General features: G+C 37.7%; 1 protein-coding gene across 12 annotated transcripts in view; it reads left to right on the top strand.

Annotated features, from left to right (window-relative positions):
• Ralyl (RALY RNA binding protein-like) overlaps positions 1–19,944 on the top strand; it is a 791,470-nt gene that overhangs the window by 578,012 nt on the left and 193,514 nt on the right. The window contains exon 1 of one of the 12 annotated variants that reach the window (XM_063281535.1): positions 7,434–7,452. The exons of the other annotated variants lie outside the window; for them this stretch is intronic. The gene's annotated coding sequence lies outside the window, so the exon portion shown is untranslated. Of the gene's footprint in view, positions 1–7,433; positions 7,453–19,944 lie in introns of those variants that run through there. 12 annotated transcript variants of the gene reach the window in all.

Raw genomic sequence — 19,944 nt, 5'->3', positions numbered from 1 at the left:
CCAAGACGATTAGTTTCTTGCTTCTTCTAGGGTATAGCTTGCCTCCTTATGTTGGGCTTTACCATTTATTACCCTTTGTAGTGCTGGATTTGTAGAAAGATATTGTGTAAATTTGGTTTTTGTCATGGAATATCTTGGTTTCTCCATCAATGTTAATTGAGAGTTTTGCTGGATACAGTAACCTGGGCTGGCATTTGTGTTCTCTTAGGGTCTGTATGACATCAGTCCAGAATCTTCTGGCCTTCATAGTTTCTGGCGAGAAGTCTGGTGTGATTCTGATAGGTCTCCCTTTATATGTTACTTGACCTTTTTCCCTTACTGCTTTTAATATTCTTTCTTTATTTTGTGTGTTTGGTGTTTTGACAATTATGTGATGGGAGGTGTTTCTTTTCTGGTCCAATCTATTTAGAGTTCTGTAGGCTTCTTGTATGTCTGTGGGTATCTCTTTTTTTAGGTTAGGGAAGTTTTCTTCTATGATTTTGTTGAAGATATTTACTGGTCCTTTGAGCTGGGAGTCTTCACTCTCTTCTATACCTATTATCCTTAGGTTTGATCTTCTCATTGAGTCCTGGATTTCCTGTATGTTTTGGACCAGTAGCTTTTTCCGCTTTACATTATCTTTGACAGTTGAGTCAATGATTTCTATGGAATCTTCTGCTCCTGAGATTCTCTCTTCCATCTCTTGTATTCTGTTGGTGAAGCTTGTATCTACAGCTCCTTGTCTCTTCTTTTGGTTTTCTATATCCAGGGTTGTTTGCATGTGTTCTTTCTTGATTGCTTCTATTTCCATTTTTAATTCCTTCAACTGTTTGATTGTGTTTTCCTGGAATTCTTTCAGGGATTTTTGTGATTCCTCTCTGTAGGCTTCTACTTGTTTATTAATGTTTTCCTGTGTTTCCCTAAGTGTGTACATGTCTTTCTTGAAGTCCTCCAGCATCATGATCAAATATGATTTTGAAACTAGATCTTGCTTTTCTGGTGTGTTTGGAAATTCCATGTTTGTTTTGGTGGGAGAATTGGGCTCCGATGATGCATTGTAGTCTTGGTTTCTGTTGCTTGGGTTCCTGCGCTTGCCTCTCGCCATCAGATTATCTCTAGTGTTACTTTGTTCTGCTATTTCTGACAGTGGCTAGACTGTCCTATAAGCCTGTGTGACAGGAGTGCTGTAGACCTGTTTTCCTCTCTTTCAGTCAGTTATGGGGACAGAGTGTTCTGCTTTCGGGCGTGTTGTTTTTCCTCTCTACAGGTCTTCAGCTGTTCCTGTGGGCCTGTGTCTTGAGTTCACCAGGCAGCTTTCTTGCAGCAGAAAATTTGGTCTTACCTGTGGTCCTGAGGCTCAAGTTCGCTCGTGGGGTGCTGCCCAGGGGCTCTCTGCAGCGGCAGCAACCAGGAAGACCTGTGCCGCCCCTTCCGGGAGCTTTGTGCACCAGGGTTCCAGATGGTCTTTGGCTTTTTCCTCTGGCGTCCGAGATGTGTGTGCAGGGAGCAGTCTCTTCTGGTTTCCCAGGCTTGTCTGCCTCTCTGAAGGTTTAGCTCTCCCTCCCACGGGATTTGGGTGCAGAGAACTGTTTATCCGGTCTGTTTCCTTCAGGTTCCGGCGGTGTCTCAGGCCAGTGTCCTGCCGCTCCTGGGCCCTCCCCCACGGGAGCCCAGAGGCCTTATACAGTTTCCTCTTGGGCCAGGGATGTGGGCAGGGGTGAGCAGTGTTGGTGGTCTCTTCCGCTCTGCAGCCTCAGGAGTGCCCACCTGACCAGGCGGTTGGGTCTCTCTCTCACCGGGTCTGGGAGCAGAGAGCTGCTGTCTTCATATACAATATTAAAGCTGAACCAAAAATTAATAATACTAACTCAATTTGATTGCATTTACTTTTTTACATTTTAAAGTATTTTGCGAACTTTTAAATGTTTTTAAGCAGGTAACGAGAGATACATGACAAGTTAAGATTCTAATTGATACATGTGTCCTAATTGTACTTGAATCCAGAGAAAAACTTTGTTCCACAAATTTTCAGAGTCTAACCCACTTCTTGGTCTTCTCTTTTTTGTTGTTGTTGATGTCTATCTGTTCTGTTAAAAGCAGAAACCAAGTGAACACATTTCAGCTGAGAATTACTTTTACAACTTGGTGAATCACTTGTCCTACTTGTCAAATTCTATCTTAATCCCTTTAAACTGTTTTCAGATGGTTGGGAAGAAGATTGAATTCTTTGGCTCAATTTAGATGGTACATAAATTCCTGCTCCACTGCAGTCAAGTCCTCTAATCTTACCAGAGAAAAGGATTCTACTTTCTTTTCCAATTAGCTTTCAGACTCGTGTTCTTATTTCCACAGGTAGGGAGGGATGCAGTGCAGTGGCATGGTAAGAATAACATACCTAACTGCACAGTTTCAGCCATCATGATGTTAGAATGGAGTGTAATAGATGACTCAGCTATTAGTAGAGCTGAGCTGTTCACAAATGAATAGAGGTCCAGTTTCCAGCAGTCTCTGGCGTTTAATCTTTGGAAAATTTCCCAAAGATAAGATGATCTGTGAAAACCCTAACTCATTTTCCTAAATATGAAATAGCTATTACAGAAAAAGAAAGGTGACAGTGGAGCATCCTTTCCACTCTAGTCATTCTGCTTGATTGCACCAATTAGCCCTGGATTCACTGTGCATTTTAACTTCCTAACGGTCTATTATTTGGACCAGTGATCACAATCATATGATCTTTTTCTGGAAGAATATAAATGCTTAGTGATAAATAAGTAATTATAATTAAAGTTTTCATAGTATTTATAGTACCATAATTGATATTTAACCTGCTGATTGTAGTTTAAACATTTGAGTTAATATACAACTAAATTATTTCCCTACTTTCCTTTTCTTTCCTCCAAAATGCCTCATGTTCCCTTCTAGCAACATCTCCAATGCCCCTTACACTCCTTCTCAAACTGATGTTCTTTTAAAATTATTATTATTATTGTTGCATGAAAAGATAGTTGAACAAATATATAAAGTCAACACACTGGGTCTGTTTAGGGTGGCTTCCATGCGTGTGATTTGTGGGCCTGACTACTTTGTATTGCACAACCAATTAGGGAGCTCACGTTGAGAAAGGCTAGTTCTCTCTCTCTCTCTCTCTCTCTCTCTCTCTCTCTCTCGTCATTGATTGCCTATAGTTGTTTTTCTAGGGGTTGGATCCCAATGTATATTAGTCTTTTTTCATTACCATGGCTGTATTCACAGTTAGTTGTACTTTGATGTGGTTTTGACCCAATGCAAAAGGGATACTTTTCTGTCTTTTTTGTTTGTTTGTTTGTTTGTTTGTTTGTTTTGTCTTTTTTGCTACATTCTTGGGCAAACTTCAGATAATCTAACATCTAATTCTCTACAATTAACTTCATCAGTGTGGTGGTTAGAAGAAGAATGACCCTACAGGCTAATACATTTGGATGCCTAGCCTCTTGATGGTGAACTATTTAGGGAAAGATTAGGAGCTGTGACCTTGCTGTAGATGGTGTGACACTGATGTGTGGGATTTAAGACTTCAAATGCCCAAACAAGGTGTAGTGTCTCTCTTTCTTTCTGCCTACCTACCTGCAGAACAGGATGTAAAGCTCACAGACCCAGCACATGGACACCTATCTCCATGTCTAAAAGTATAAGCAAGCCCTTAATGAAATGCCTTGCTCACGGTGTCTCTTTTCAGCAACAGAACAGTGACCAGCACAATAAGTTTTTGGTTTTGTTATTTTATGAAAATAGGATTGTCTATAATGGCAATGAGAATTGTCATGTAGAGCTGTGAGAACAAAAAGTATTCTGAGTGACACTCTTTTAACTCTACTGTGAGAACAAATTTAAGATAGACAATTGAAAGGATGGAGGAACAGAGAGGCTACCACTGGAGGCCATTTTGATGTCTGCTGCTCAGTGCCATATTTGGGGTCATGGTCCTGCTACAGAAAAGGGACAGTATTGATGTCCTTGGCACCCTGTTTTACCACTAAAGGCCATTCAAATATCATGTTTGTGCTACTTCCTGAAGCCATGTTGGTGTTCCTGGGCCATAGTAAGATGCTGTTGCTGGGTGTCATGCAGCTACCTGGGTCTTTATTGACATTCTTGTTCTGTGATGCCACAGGATGCTGTGTCTTGATCTGACTGCAGCTGTGGGTAAGGAGAGTAGGTATATTGATGTTCATGGCCTGTGTTACCACCAAACCATGGTCTGTGTTGCTACCTGATTCCTGGTTGATGTTTGTGGACCAGGGACTATGTTGATACCCATGGTCCACACTGTAGGCAGTATTAGGATCCATGGTCTGGCTGTAGCCCAGTGTAGTGCCAGCTCTTTTTTTCTCTGCCTATTCACCATAGATCAGCATGTAAAGTTCATAGCTACATCTCCAGCACCTGGATACCTACCATGATGATTATGGACGGACCTTCTAAACGTGTAAGCAAAGCCCCTTGGGGCCAAGTCGATGTTATCACTGCTTCCATGGTCATGTTATCACTGAAAACCATGCAAATGTTATGGGCTGTGCTGCTGTCTGAAGCCATGTTGATGTCTGTGCTCCAGGCTGCTAGAGGAGACCACGCTGAGGTTGGTGGAACTTGCTCTAAGGCCACGTAGATGCCCACGATCCATGATACTACAACATATATGCATATTAGTTGAGAAGTAAAGACTTATGCAGTCATAGGAAAATCCAGGAAGAATTTAGATCAGTAATATTGTGATTAAGTTTTTAATCCACTAAGTGTAAACATTCTTCGTTGGTAAATCATTTGTACTTAACAATTGTTATAAAAAATGTCATAGATTTTAAAAAGATTTTTAAAATGTGTGCTCTTGACATTTCACAACTCCATTAAGGTAAAAGTTCTGAAGATAAATGTTTTCAATCATGTCAAGTTTTGGTCACGCTAAATTTTGTCAAAAAGGCTTTGCAGAGTTTATTTTATTACAGCTCATTACATGAATAGATAAGGAGAGCTTACAGTGTGTCTAAATGTATCAAATTAGTCATAGGTCCATATGACTAATTATAAGATATGTTTATTTGGACCAAAACAATAAGCTGCTTATCAACTTTATAACATCAATCTACTACTTCAAAACAAACCAATACGATTTTTTGAGACATGAAATGACGTGTGAGGTGGCTCATGCCTATTATTCCCAGCACTTGCTAGGTTGAGGCTGAGAGAGCAAGTAAATTTGAGAATAGTGTGAGATGCAAAGTGTGCTCCTGTCTCATAGAAACAAAAATAAAATGGGTAATTTGAATTTGAATTAAGTGGTTCTCAGTCGTTCAATGTAGAATTTATGGACTTGAAGACATGTATAAAAAGGGGATTGCAACCCCAAAGGGGATAAGAACTCCACAGAAGACCAACAGAGTCAACTAACCTGGATACCTGCAGCTCTCAGAGACTGAACCACCAACCAATGAACATACATGGGATATACCTAGGATTCCCCCCATATATGTAGCAGATTTGTAGCTTGGTCTTGATGTGGGTCCTGAACAACTGGAGCCAGGGCTAGAGAAAATGCTGTTTTCCATATATAGGATAAGTTCTTCTATCTAGGCTGCCTTGGCTGGCCTCAGTGGGAGAGGAAGTTCAAGGCCTTACAGAGACTTTAAGTGCCAGGGTGGGAAAATATCCAGGGGAGAAGGATTGTGGTAGCGGATAACCAGAATAGGGGCAGTGAACAGGATATAAAGTAAGTTAAAAAAATAAATTTTTATAAAAGGGCTGGAATTCAAAGAAACAAGAAAATAAGTAAAATGAATTAAGAAATAATTGTATTCCTAAATATTTACCAAAATGAAGACAAAAGATCATGAATCAAAGCATAGACAAAGGCAATGAGAATGAGAGAGGGTGAGCTAGGCTCACACCAGCCATGCAAAGTGCAGTGGTACATGAGCCTTACACCAGCCCTGAGGCGGAGTTCCACATTTTTTTTTCTGGAACAGCAGTTCAGGCTTCTATTTTCATTATATCCTCTTTGCAAACCACACTTATAATTGGAACAAGTTTGCTTTAGTAGATTTTAATTTCACTGTTCTTATAATTAATGTCTGTGGCTTCATACTATTTTATGTGTCCATTTTCTGAGCCCATCAATAACACTAGTCTACATCCTCCAGTGGAGTTGTTAGCCTGATAGTTCATTCAACATCTCCTGCTGATCCTAGAGTGTTGCTCAGAAGGGAGAAGTTCCGCCTAATTAGTTATATTCATATTTTAATATTCACATTGTTGATAATGATTCTTTGTCATGATTTATTATCTACACCCTATATGGGAGACAAAAACATTATAAGAGATTGCATTTTAAAATGCTGGTTTATGTTTTCATTAGCAGAACTAATTGATTTGCAGATGAGAGCATTTTGCCTACACAATGGCCACATATTTTGATTACTGTGTGGGTAGAGCAATTACAGTTCTTCTTTTTAAAATGTGAAATAATATTTATTATTTACTAAGGTCTTATTAGATATTATGGAAGGAACCATAGTTGTGAACCATATGTGTTTGCTTATTGAAGTTGCTTTGGTGCTGTATCATGTCCCTCTCTTTAGTAACAGTAAGTACACATGCACCACCACTGTAAAAGGTAAAATAGGAGCTTGGTGTAGTGACTCGGTCTACACCACAGTACCACAGAACTTACTAGGCAAGCCTGAAGGAACAAGAGAATTTGAAGACATCCTGAGTTGCAAAGTGAGCTCTTCCTCAAAAACAAAAATGAAAAGTAGAATCTGCATTGAGAAATTAGACTTCAAATTAAGAGTTTCTGCAAAGATGAATTCTATAATCTTTCATGTAGAGCATATGGACCTAGTTTCTTTCTTAGTATGAACAAAACTTAGAAATAGTTTGACAATTCATAATAGAAACTATTTTCTTTTGATTAAACTCAGAAGAATAATTAAACAAATATCACCCTTGTAGTAAATGGCATTCCAAATTAAAAGTATATGATCAATATCCAGTGGACTGTTGCACATTCTACAAGACCCTGTCATAGAAGCAGGGGGAGGGGTATGGGATAGGGAGTTTATGGATGGGAAACCAGGAAAGGGATAACTGCTTCTCTTTTTTCAAAGTTAATATTTGAAAAAAATTGGAGTTTGTTTGCTTCTAAACTACTATACAGAAATGAAGATTCAAAGTAGGAAACTATAAATAATGGGCTGGCTTCTTTGTGTTCATTGCAGGATGTAGGATATTTGTAAGCACAACATGTGTTTGTTATTCCAGTTATGGATACATGCTTCTTGATTTAACCGATAAATTTAACGGTTCACACCACAAAGAGGAGGACGCAGATGTATGTCTATGTCTGACTAAGATGGACATTGAGGGCTACGTCTGTTCCCTGGGCAGAAACAACTGAACAACTGGACAAGATATCTTGGAAAGCGTTTATCTGCTTTTCGGGTGGGTTTTTTGTTGTTGTTGTTGTTTGTTTTGTTTAAGTTAGAAATGCCCTTCTGTGTGATGGAGGTATCTCATGCATCAAGGGAGGGAACATAGCTCCATAAGAAGACTGCAGGAGGATTCCCATTTGACATATTTACTTCTAATTAGCAAATGACTGAAAACAGTGCAAGTGAACATCAACACGGAATGGATGAACTATGATGTAATCCATGCATCCAGCAAAGCAAAAATTAATAAAAGAAGAACGAGGGAATGTTCTTCTGATATAGCAACATAGGTAAAAGAAAGAAAGAGAGAGAGAGAGAGAGAGAGAGAGAGAGAGAGAGAGAGAGAGAGAGGAAGGAAGGAAGGAAGGAAGGAAGGGAGGGAGGAAGGAAGGAAGGAAGGAAGGAAGGAAGGAAGGAAGGAAGGAAGGAAGGAAGGAAGGAAGGAAGAAGCAGCAACAGCTCCACAAAGCGGACTGTGTGTGGATTCACTGACAAAACTTATAGAAAATATGGATTCGTTTGTACCAAACACAGTAGTCACTAAAGATAGGGACAGGAGTGGTGAGATGGGCACAGGCCTGAAACAAAGTTCATGGCTTCTGTGAAGATGTATATATAGAAGTATGTATACATAAAATGTGGTCAATATATTATATATTTTATTTTACATTTGATGGTTGTGGCATGCCACTCCATATATTTTCTAAAATCTAGAGGAAATGACTAACATAAAATATATTATTTCAAAAAACCATTTGAAATGTAAATTTAAAAAAAAAACAGTAAAAATTTTTAAAATAATCTAAGACTCATTTCACAGGGAAAAAAATAATTAACACAGCTTTCTTTATAAAAACAGCTTTGTTCTTAAGGTAATGGTTAGAAAGAAAATTTCGTTTACTTTCTCAGGATGAACTCCATCATCACATGTACTCTTTGTGTCTCCTATATGAGTCTATGTAGAGGGGAGAATTATATATTAAATGACATTTCAGCTGTTTACAAGTAATAATTTGATGAAATATCAGTTAAAAAGATTGTGAGTATTGAAATTGTGATCAGAATATTGATAGAATTATATGGAAAATTAAGAAAATACTAGTACATGGAACCATGTAGTATAGTATGGATAATATATGCATTTATTTAACCAACAACAACTATACTCAGAAAGGGTTCTGTCAATAACCAACTCAACTTGTCACCTAGTATTGATAAAAGATGAATAGCTATGATATTTGTTCAATGGATATATGTCCTATCCTAAAGCCATTGCACTTAAAGTTGAAGTCTTGAAAGTCTATGATTTCTTACATAGCAAAGGAGAAAACATTGCTTAACTGAAGTTTTGTTCACTCTTTGTTCTGTTACAAAATTCCAGGGGAAAGCAGCATATTAAAAAAATATAGAGCAGAGCAGAAATTAAAATTTAATTGCCTTTGTTGATCTCAACTATTTTGATAGCTTAGAATCATTAAAATATGTGTAAAAAATGGAAGAACATATCTTTAGTAAGATTTTGCATTTTGAGAAATTTTATTTTAATAGTGGGGTTTTAATTTCATTTACAATTTGAATAAAAGCTGACTAATCCGTATTTATAGAAATGTCAGCATGTATTGTTATACTAAAATAGGGATGACTTTCTCATGACTTTCCAATGGAATATGCACATCCACCGGAGAGTTAGATTGGAGGAAAAGAATAATACTCCCCTAAGGAGCAGTGTTTGCTTTGGGTGCAGATTTCTCTTTAGTAAGTAATGAAAACCTTAGGCCAATTCTATTAGTACTCCATTGGTGCATAACAAAGTACCCCAGAGACCAGAGCCTAAATGAACCCAAAACTTATCATACCACCTCCAGTGTGAGCCAGGAAATGGAGGGAGGGCAGCATTCCCCTCATAGGTTCTTGTTTAGCTCCCTTAAGTGTGACTGCAGTTGAAGGCTAAAGATGTAATTTCGTAAAGGTTTAGGTGGTCAGAATGCTCTCTGTATTCATCCTTGATTTTTATTCACCTTGTAGCTTCTGTGCAGAAAAATTAACTCTCTTACATGGATTAAAAAATGCCAAGGTAGATAGAAGAGAACCCTAGATGGATCTTAGTATTTCATTATGATCCAGGACATGGTATTCTGTTTTCTGCCCTTTTCTATCCATTTGAAAAGAATCATTGATTCCGGCCAACACTTTAGCAGTTATGAATGGTATTCTCCTTGCAGATAAAGATAGCATTAAATTTCTCTTGTTTCTATAGCAAATAAACATAAATTTATTTACTTAAATATCATGGATGTGGACTGGAGAGTTGGTTTGCATTAAGAGCTCTTTCTAGGGGGGAGGGCGGCAATGGGGGGAGGGTTGGGAGGGGAACACCCATAAGGAAGGGCAGGGGGGAGGGGGATGTTTGCCCGGATACTGGGAAAGGGAATAACACTCGAAATGTATATAAGAAATACTCAAGTTAATAAAAAAAATAAAATTTATACATAAAAAAAGAGCTCTTTCTACTCTTCCTGAGGATCTGAATTAAGTTTCCAGCACCCACAAAGAAAGAAAACTCAGGAGGACTTGTACTCCACTTCCAGGAGGTCCAACTCCTTTGGATGTGTGTGGGTGCCACACCCAAACAACAAAAATACACATAATTAATAATAATAATCTTTTAGAGCATGGTTACATTATTCTATAGCTCTAAAGATGGGAGTGCAGCATCAGGACAAGTCTCTAAGAAGAAATCATGTTATAACTGCAGTGGTCTGAGTGAATAGAGGGAGAATGTGTTTCTTATCCTCTCAAGCCTCTAGAAGGTTTTAGAATTCCATTACTAGTGGACCAAATTATTAGTGGTGTTCTGTCCTTTTCTTTCTTACTCCCAACTTAAAGCTTAAACAATTGCTTTTTAATCTCCCTTGATAACTCAGACTAATCTCACTCTTTAGAAATTAGTTTAATTTCCCTTTGCTGCATAATGTAACATATTCCTAAGTACAAAATAGAAAATCCTACAGTTCTCAAGGGAACTTTTCTGCTGGTGTGTCACATAATTTGTGGGCATACATTTTAACTTGTCACAAGAACAAGTGACTATGAAATGCAGGGAACCCAAGAATATGCAGCTTCTCCATCTGGTGTTTCAACCAGCTGTGGAGAAAAGATAGCTTTAAAAAAAAATAATCCAGGAAACTCTAAAGACCCAACCTTGAACTTTTCACATGCTAAGCTTTCTACTTCTTGGCAACAAGAAAAGGACTGTATGGGAAGCCATAGAGTCCCAACCCACCACTTCAAAGACACCCAGTGAAACAACAGTGGTTTCACTTCTCATTTGTGCTTCTAATTTTGCCTAAAATTAATAAACACATATTTTCCTTGTCAGTCCTTTCCAAACAATGTTGAATGTTCACTGTTTCTATATTTCTATATTGTATTAACTATAATAAACTACTAGAGCTGACTATTAATACCCAGGAGAATGTGCATAGCATTGTGCTGCAACAGTAGAGACTGGGGCGTTCACATGTATCAATCTGCCAGTGGTGCTGGAATCAGACTCCTACAAACTGAAGGTTGAGTGTTTAAAAATCAAGAGGTCTTTAAACAATGAACACTTTAATGATCTCTATTCTCTACGCAATATGCTAATCATTTATATAATTGGTATGGGCTATACCTGTGGAGCCTTCTTTTGTAGTTTCATCTCTGTGTAAGATCTTTTTCAGAGATATGATTACAAATTGGAGCGAACCAAAAAATTTCTGTTACAACATAAAAGTAAATCTCCGGCAAGATCTGTGAAATGAATGGCATGCCCCTATAAATGTGAGCTACATGCAAGTGCACAATACTCATTAAACACTTTTCCACACTTCCACATACCTCTATGCACACAAGTCCCTGCCCTCTCTCTGGGTCCCAGCCTACACTGCCTGGTTTTTAAGGGAGTCGGGTCATCACAGAGGAGAGAGCCTTAGTTGAGGATATACCTTCATGAGATCTAACTAATAGGCAATTTCTCAGTTAGTGATCAATGAGGAAGGCCCAGGCCATTGCAGCTGTGCCATCCCTTGGCTGGTAGTCCTGCGTTCTATAAGAAAGCAGGGTGAGTAAGCCATGTAGAACAAGACAGTAAGCAGCACCCTTCATGGTTTCTGCATCAGCTCCTGACTTCAGGTTCCATCCTTAAGTCCCATCCTGATTTCCTCCAATGATAGACTATGATCTTTCTAACCCAATTTGCTTATTGGTTACGGTGCTTCATCATGGCAATAGAAACCCTAAGTAAGACAAGAGCTTAACTTTTACTTAAATCTAATTAGCACTAGTTCAGGCTGTGAGCTGCCTGCACTTGCTTTTTAATCCAGTGGTGATAAACAGCCCTGCTTTTCTCTCTCATTCATTCACAGCTACTAAGGGCAAAAAGATAAGATCCCTTCTCTAATGTGGGTGTAATTATTGAGCACTAAAGAATGTATCGTTACATTCAGAAACAAAGTTCTAATCTTGGTTCTGTTCTGCAGTTTTATAAATCTTCTCTCACTTGTGATCTACCAATAAAACTAGGAAATTAATATTGATGCTAGATAGATACTGTATATATCAATTTATCATTTGTAGCATCTTTGATTATTTAATCTTTTGACAAAAATTGATTTTATAGAGTATATTCTGTTAAGCCAGTTTAGATCTATTATATTTGTCTTATGTATTTGTATCATAATAAGCAATATTATATTAAGACTGTTCTAAACATTTGGCCAGTGATTTCCCTTGGAGTCTCTGTGACAGGTAATGACCATGACATGGCCAGGGCATTTCTGTCCTATCTTTACCCCAGCAGATCTTGAAGGCAGTTCAAATTGTAGGTCAAAGGTTTGAGGCCTGATATGACATCCCAATCCTTCCATTGGAAGTCTTGTCTAGTTATAGGAGATGGTCAGTTCAGGTTCTTTATCCCCCATTACTAGAAGTCTTAGAGTCATTCTTACAAATTTTGGGGAATTTCCATTGTACTAGGTCTCTGCATCATTCTTGAATGCCTCCAGTTCATTGTCTTTCCCAGTATTCTCTCCCTCTCTCATTCTCTCACCTCATTCTTCCTATTCCTGTCCCTAGCCACCCCAGTTTATTTGTGCTCTTTTCTATTTCCTTTCCCAGGGAGATTTATATGTCTCCCCTTGAACTTTCCTTGTTTTTCAACCTCTCTTGATCTAACAATTGTAGCATTATTTTACAGCCAGTGTCCATTTTCAAATAAGTAACTGACATATTTGTCTTCTGGGTTACCTCACTCAGAATGAGGGTCTGAAATTAAGAACCTAGGATACATGGAAGAGTGTCTTTAAGCACTAAATGATTGATTAATTGAGGGTTAATTTAATGATTTTCTTTTTTACACATACTCATTGACTGGATAAATGATCTATTTAAAATGTAAAACTGCAAAATATGGCCACTTGCTAATATATTTTATACATTATAGGCAATGGATATTCTAAATTGAAATGATGCATTATCTACAAAATACTGTGTTTAAGTAAGAGCTCAGAATGTTGGTAATATTTCTTTTTAATAATGTTATATTCAAATAATATATTATTTCTCGCCTCATTGAAGGAAAAAAATAGTAAGGCTTGCAGTACAAAGTCATTGAACATTGTGTGCTTTTTAAGCATGCCATCAGTATTAAGTGGTAAATACAAAGTAACAGCTATTATAATCTTCAAAGATGGAATTAAGCTAGTGGTATTTTATTCTAATCCTTTAGCAAAACAGTTTCAAGAGTATTTCTAAAAGCTGTGTTTCTTCTTAGAATTCTGAATGCTATCAATACAAAATGTTTTAAAATTTTAGAATTTAAAACATAACTGGGCGACACTGTTAAGATATGCAGCAAAAAAAAAAAAAGACATCTTGACATGGAGTAACCTTTGCACTCACAAACTTACTGAACAAGGGTAGGATTCTCAACATCACATCACTGGTGGGAGACGGATCATCAGAGCCCATCTTTCCTTAAGGAATTACGGGCAATTGAAGGTTGTTCAGGAGAGAGTGTCATTGTTTACACTGGTTTAGCCATGGATGGCTACCCTTGCTTAAGTGAATAACTTCCCACATAGGCTAGAGCAAGAAATTCTAACTAAATTCAGTTGCATGTGAAAGTAGAAGGGGAATTGTTGGGAGGAAGGGGGAAACGGTGAGGGAGAGGAAAATAAAGGGGAAAAGAAGAGAATGTAGCTAAAATTCATTACAGAAATGTAGGGAACTGTCAAACAACAGCTTAAAAATATGAGTAACCCTAAGATAATTCTCATATTCCAGGGTCTCCTACTCTGAAATTTATATTTCAGTCACAAGGATCTTTTCAAAACCCAAATTAAGATTGATTGTGATGGTCAATGAACCTGGATGCTGCATTTCTGACAGTCCTCTACATAATAAAAATGGTGCATGTGTACTACTCTGTGTACACATACAGGGCTGTGTACTACTCTGCAGAAAGTATGCTTGCGTTGCATAACACTGTTCTTAGCATTTTGTTTGTAAGTTATAAAATACACAACACAATAGTTAAGGTGTGTTACGTATTTAGTTGGAGAAATAATAAGAAAGTTAAGGAAAATGCATATGAATATACATGAAAAAAGAAATGAATGCTACGAAAACTTCATACTGGAGTCTTTTTTATTAGTGTGGAGGTCTGAATATTCTCAAAGAATTGTTTGCTGTTTTATTTAAATGATTGTATTTGTGTCTGTATATAATTATGATACATGCACTGGAATCAGCAGTGCTGAATATATGTGTTTTTGATGAATTTTAGCCCAAACTAGGGTTGTTGCTTTGAAGACTATTGATATCTACTGGTTTCTGAAAGAATAAGGAATTATGTTCTTCACAGGCGTAATGCCTGATGGATTACACATGTTTCAGTGTGTGCGTGTGCGTGCATGTGTGTGTGTGTGTGTGTGTGTGTGTGTATCTTTTATTTTGATAGTTTAATTCATGTGTATAATAAATTTCGTTTATCATATCCTCATTAACCTATTTCAATACCTCCCAGGGAAATGTTTTCGTCTCAACAATCTCCTACTTTAATGGTTTACTTTGCCTGTGTATTTGTTTTTGTGCTTGCTTGGACTTCTGTGTGTATGTTTGACTCTGTGTGTGTGTGTGTGTGTGTGTGTGTGTGTGTGTGTGTGTGTAAGAGAGAAGGGGACCATGTTTGTATGTGTGTGTGAGTCTGCATGTACATGTAAGTATGTGTGTATGTGTATATCTGTGTGACTGTGTGTGGGATTATGTATGAGAGATAACATGTGTATGTATATTACTACTGAGTATAATTATTCTTGTTTAAATGAGCATAAATGCTGCTTTCTTTACTGGAGCATGTGTAATCCATCAGGCATTATACCAGTGAAGAACATGACTCCTTATTCTTTCAGGAACCATTAGATGTCAATAGGCTGTCAGGAGTGGTAGATCATGTGAGCCTACCTCAGTTAATGATGAAATGATTTTGGTCACAATTGTGCAAACTCCAGGAGATTATCACCGTTACCTCATAGGTCAAAATCCTAAGCATATTCAGGGTAAATATTTATCTAAATTTCGTGGTTGGTTAACTTGGTTAACTGGAAAATTAATCTCAGTTAAAAAAGTAATCTTCAACTTCAACTTAAAGAAATAAAGATGTCCAAGGAATTTGAAATGCATCTTCTGAAAATTTATCTACAGAAAATAGAAAATAATTGAAAACTAGCTAACCAAATTGAATTTTTCAATAATAAAGTATGCTCAAGAATTGTAATTATGGCTATTTCGTGTTTACTTTATAGTTTGTCTAAAAGCATGCTGAATTCTCTGTTAAGTAGCCTTAGAGTTGACCAGAAATTGATTAAACTTATGCCAAAGTTTCACGATTTCAAGTTCATTAACATATTTAGGTGAATAGAAGGTATTTGATATATGGCCAATTGGAGCTTGGACAGAAAAGCAAATCACAGAAAAAAGATAGAGCAGAATCTGGTGTCCTATACTCTATTGTTAGATCAGACTTTCTAGATTCAAGATATAGAGTTCTCTGAAAGACCTAAGTTTAGAATTGGCATTTTGAAGTAAATCATCTCATAGACTAAGAACGAACACTGCAGGACTTTTTTTTCTAGAAAATGCATGGTGCACTGTGAAGTCAATGTCTGCAATATAGGGCATCACGAGTGCAAGGTTCATTGCTCTCTGTTCCACATGCATGAGGACGTGGGTTAACTTCATGCCTTCCCCAGCTCACAGCATGCTTTGTATAGTCATCAGTTATTTTACAATGGAAAATAATGATAGGTTATATATTTTTGATTCTTAGTGTAGAAGTTACATTTTAGATGTCTTAATTGGGATTAGACACCATATGATCATTTATTCTCTGCATTTAGACCTGCATTGTGGTTTATAACCTTTCCAGCCACAGGTTTACTGTGAAAGGTATGAATTTCTTCTTACTGACTGGGACTTTAAGTTTAATTAGATACCATTTGGTGTCATGAGATGACAGTGACATTGTGCCACACTGGAGTATCTTGCAAAGCCTGTCATTATGACTCATACGCTACATGACTGGGTAGAATTGTTGACCGCTTTTCTCTCTTAGAAGCTTGCAAAACACCTTCAGAATTTCAAGGAGGAGGCTTCCAGATCATTTCCAGCTGGATTCCTCCAAGTTCTGTGCCCAAAGCACATAGTGTCTTCTACAAAAGGACTTAGTTTCAAATTCTATGAGGCAATCACAGGCAATTGCAATGACCTATATTGTTTTGGGGAATCTCTTACTTCCCCCACACAGGAACAATTTGAAGAAAGGATTCCCATGCCTTCGAACTTCAGTTTTCACTTGAGAGCCTGTGGCTCGTCTGGGAAACATTATTATTCTCTCTTTTCTCCAACTACTCTGCATATAATATAAACACAGTTCTTGTGTATGCAATTCTCAAAAATAAGTTATATTGAATTTTAGAGCATGTTTGCAAGTTCTTGCAGGGGAGCATAGCTACTCATATGGCCTTAATTAAAGAACAGCCCTCCTCTATTCAGAGAACATCATCCTCTTTAACCAAACACTCAGCTTCCAGAGGGATGCACATGGAAGCAGCGAGGAAGGAAAGTAATAGCCACCTAACTGCAGGATCAGCCACATCAAACCTGGGGATAAATGGAATAAGAGACATCACAATCAATGTCTCTCACATCTTTCAGAGGGCAGATATTGAAAATATATAAAGAACTCAGAAAGTTAAAAAACAAACTAATCCAATTAAAAATGAAACACCGATCTAAACAGAATTCTTGACGGAGTAATCTAATGGCTGAGAATCACTTAAATAAATGGTCACCATTCTTAGTGATCAGGGAAATACAAATCAAAATGACTCTAGGATTTTATTTTATACTCTTCAGAATGGCTAAGATTAAAAATTCAAGCAAGAACCCATGCAGGTGGGGATGTTGAACAAGGGATACTTTCCTCCATTGCTGGTGGGAGTACAAATTTGTATAACCACTTTGGAAATCAATTAGGTGGTTTCTCAGAAAATTGGAAATATTTCTACCTAAAGACCCAAATATACCACTACTGAGCATATACTCCACCCTAGCACCAGGATACTTAATTCACTTATGTTCATAGCAGCCTTTTTCATATTAGCCCCAAACTGGAAATTATTTAGATGTCCCTCAACATGTAAGTGGTATATTTAAACAATAGAATATTGCTTAGGTATTAAAACAATGGCATAATGACATTTGTAGGCAAATGGATAGAACTAGAAAAGAGAATCCTGATTGAGGTAACCCAGACCCAGGAAAACAAACATGATATATACTCATTTATAAGTGTCTAATAGCTTTAACATAAAGGATAACTATGTTATAATCCATAGATCCAAAATAACTAAGTGATGATGTGGGCCCAAGAGAGGATACTTGAATTGCACTGAGAAAGAGAAATGGAACAGACATAGAGGGGTTGTATGGATAGAGGAAACTGAGTTAGAGAGGGTATGGGGAGGGAAACAGGAAGAATCAAATATGGGTAGGCCAGAGAGAATGAGAACTCAGAAAGAGAACTGGAATTGGCTGAGGAGGCATCTCTGGGATGAGTTAGGAACCCAGGAAAATGGAAACGCTCTGGAATCTATGAGGTTGAACTTAGTTAGGACACCTAGCGATGGGAATTATGGAACCTGAAATGGCTGCCTACTTGTCCAGGCAAGACTTTCAAAAGAGGGATGTGAATATCAACCAAGCCACAAAACCTTAGACCCATAATTTGTCCAAATCAGGGGTAGAAATCAAGCAGAAATTGAAGGAATGGCAAACCAATGATTGGCCCAACTTGAGAGCCATGCCAGGGGAAAGAGCCCACTCCCAACAGTACTAATGATGTTCACTATACTTGCAGAAAGGAGCTCAGCATAACTGTCATCTGGGAGACTTCACCCAGTAACTGATAGAAACCCACAAGCAAACACTAGTGCTGCTTGGGCAATCCTGTTGAAGATGAGGAGAAAAGATTGAAGGAGTGCAAAGACACCACAAGAAAACCTTTAGAATCAACTAACCTGGGACCATAAGAGGTCACAGAGACTTACTGTCCAACCAGAAAGCATGCAAGGGACATACCTAGGCCCTCTGCACATATGGAACAGAAATGCAGTTTGGTTTTTACTTGGGTCCACTAAAAGCAGCAAGAGGGGCTGTCGATGACTCTGTTGGCTGCCTTTAGATCTGTTTCCCCTAATTCAACTGCTTTGTTGAGCCTTAACAAGAAAAAAGAGTGCCTAGTTCTACTGCAACTTAGTATGCTATCAATGAGAGTTCTCCTAATTTCTTAGGAGGGAAGGACTGGGAGGAGAGGAGTGAAGAGAAGCAGTGGTAGGGATATAAAGTAAGTGAACGAATTAGTTAATGAAAAATAAACAAAATGAAAACTTTAGCAAAAATTAGTAACTATCAAAGAGCTTGATGCAAGTCCTTTTTAATTTTTTTCACTTTAGTTTCTCATGGGGAATAAATCAGTTTAAATCTGAATAAGTGAAACATAAGGATTAGACTTACCAGGTGATTAGTAAGAAGTTCAAGTTTTCACTTTTATTTGTCCTTGCAGACAGACCCCCACAGGCATAGAGTATGCTCTGGTAACAAATGGGAGTCTGGCCAGCCAGTGATCTGCACATTAGCATTCTAATAACCAGAGGCCAATGCGCCATAGTGCTGTGTCAGAACTAATTTATGAAACTAGGTCCATAGGCTCATTAAAGTGGTCACAATTCAGTGGCTGCCCAGTAAAATTAGACTACAGTTTTATTCTCATAACTGTGAATATTTTAACATACGATTAAGGACATATTTCAAGTGTTAAAAACTGGCTTTGATTCTAGAAATGGAAAAACAACAAGATTAGGATGGCATTTACTTTTTCAATATAAAATTGTTTTTGCTTTCTGCTTTTGGCTTGAAAAGCTTGAAATTTTAAAGCACCGGCTAACTGTACTTAGCGTTGGCAAGAACAGTGCATTTTTCCTGTGAATAACAAGCACTTCTGTGCAGCTCAGCTTATGAACCTTAAGGGCATAAACTCACCTGGCTAGGAAGTATCAGCACTATGGGGAATCCAGAGTGCTTCTCACAGAGGCACTGCCCATGTCTCCCTGCAGCCCTCTCTTCACCATATGCCCACCCATCCTAAGCACCAGACTTCTATACAGCTCAGAGTACATTGCTTTGCAGTCTGCTCTCCACACACAAACTGGGCTTTAGTGATCTAGAAAGTGTGGCTTCCAAAACCTGGCCAAGAGAAATAAGATGCAGTAAGGAAATGGTAATTCAGTTAGTCTAATGCAGTCCCTTTCAAGATTAACCCTAAGATAGTCATACATCTCTGCAGGGACATGGTGTGTCCTTTTCTGATTGTTGAAGCTTTGAGTACAGCGTGCGCTCAGTTATAAAGATGACTGTAGCAAGCAAAGCTAATGATATTGATATCTCAATATATAAAAATATATGTTTATAAAAGGAGAATAATCATTCTTGCTCTATTTATTTTATAGTGTTTTCAGGATCAAAACTAATAATGACTGAAAAGAAAGGCTTTTTAATGGTATAAAGCTTATACTTGAGTACTATATGGTTATATTCATTTTCCTGTCAAACATAACAGACTGTTTTCTTTATCTCCCGAGTTTTCATTTAACTGAGTGGTAATGAGTCCTTAAATCTTCTAAATGTGAACAATAAAATACTGTGAATGACTACTCTTGACAGTCTTTATGCCATAGCCGAATTATTTAGATATCTATTTAAACCGAGGAAAGAGGGGAGAAATAACTCTCAGAATAAAGATTGTCTTCTTAAGTAATTCACAAAAAAACATTGTTGTTAATTTAGAAGACACCATCATCAGTTTGAATGTCCTTTTATATGAGGTATGTGACCTATATCAAGG

This window comes from Rattus norvegicus, chromosome 2 (assembly GCF_036323735.1).
Source record: "Rattus norvegicus strain BN/NHsdMcwi chromosome 2, GRCr8, whole genome shotgun sequence".
NCBI classification, from domain to species: Eukaryota; Metazoa; Chordata; class Mammalia; order Rodentia; family Muridae; genus Rattus; species Rattus norvegicus.
The sequence above is the reverse complement of the archived record's forward strand: the minus strand, read 5'-3'. Positions and strand labels throughout refer to the sequence as shown.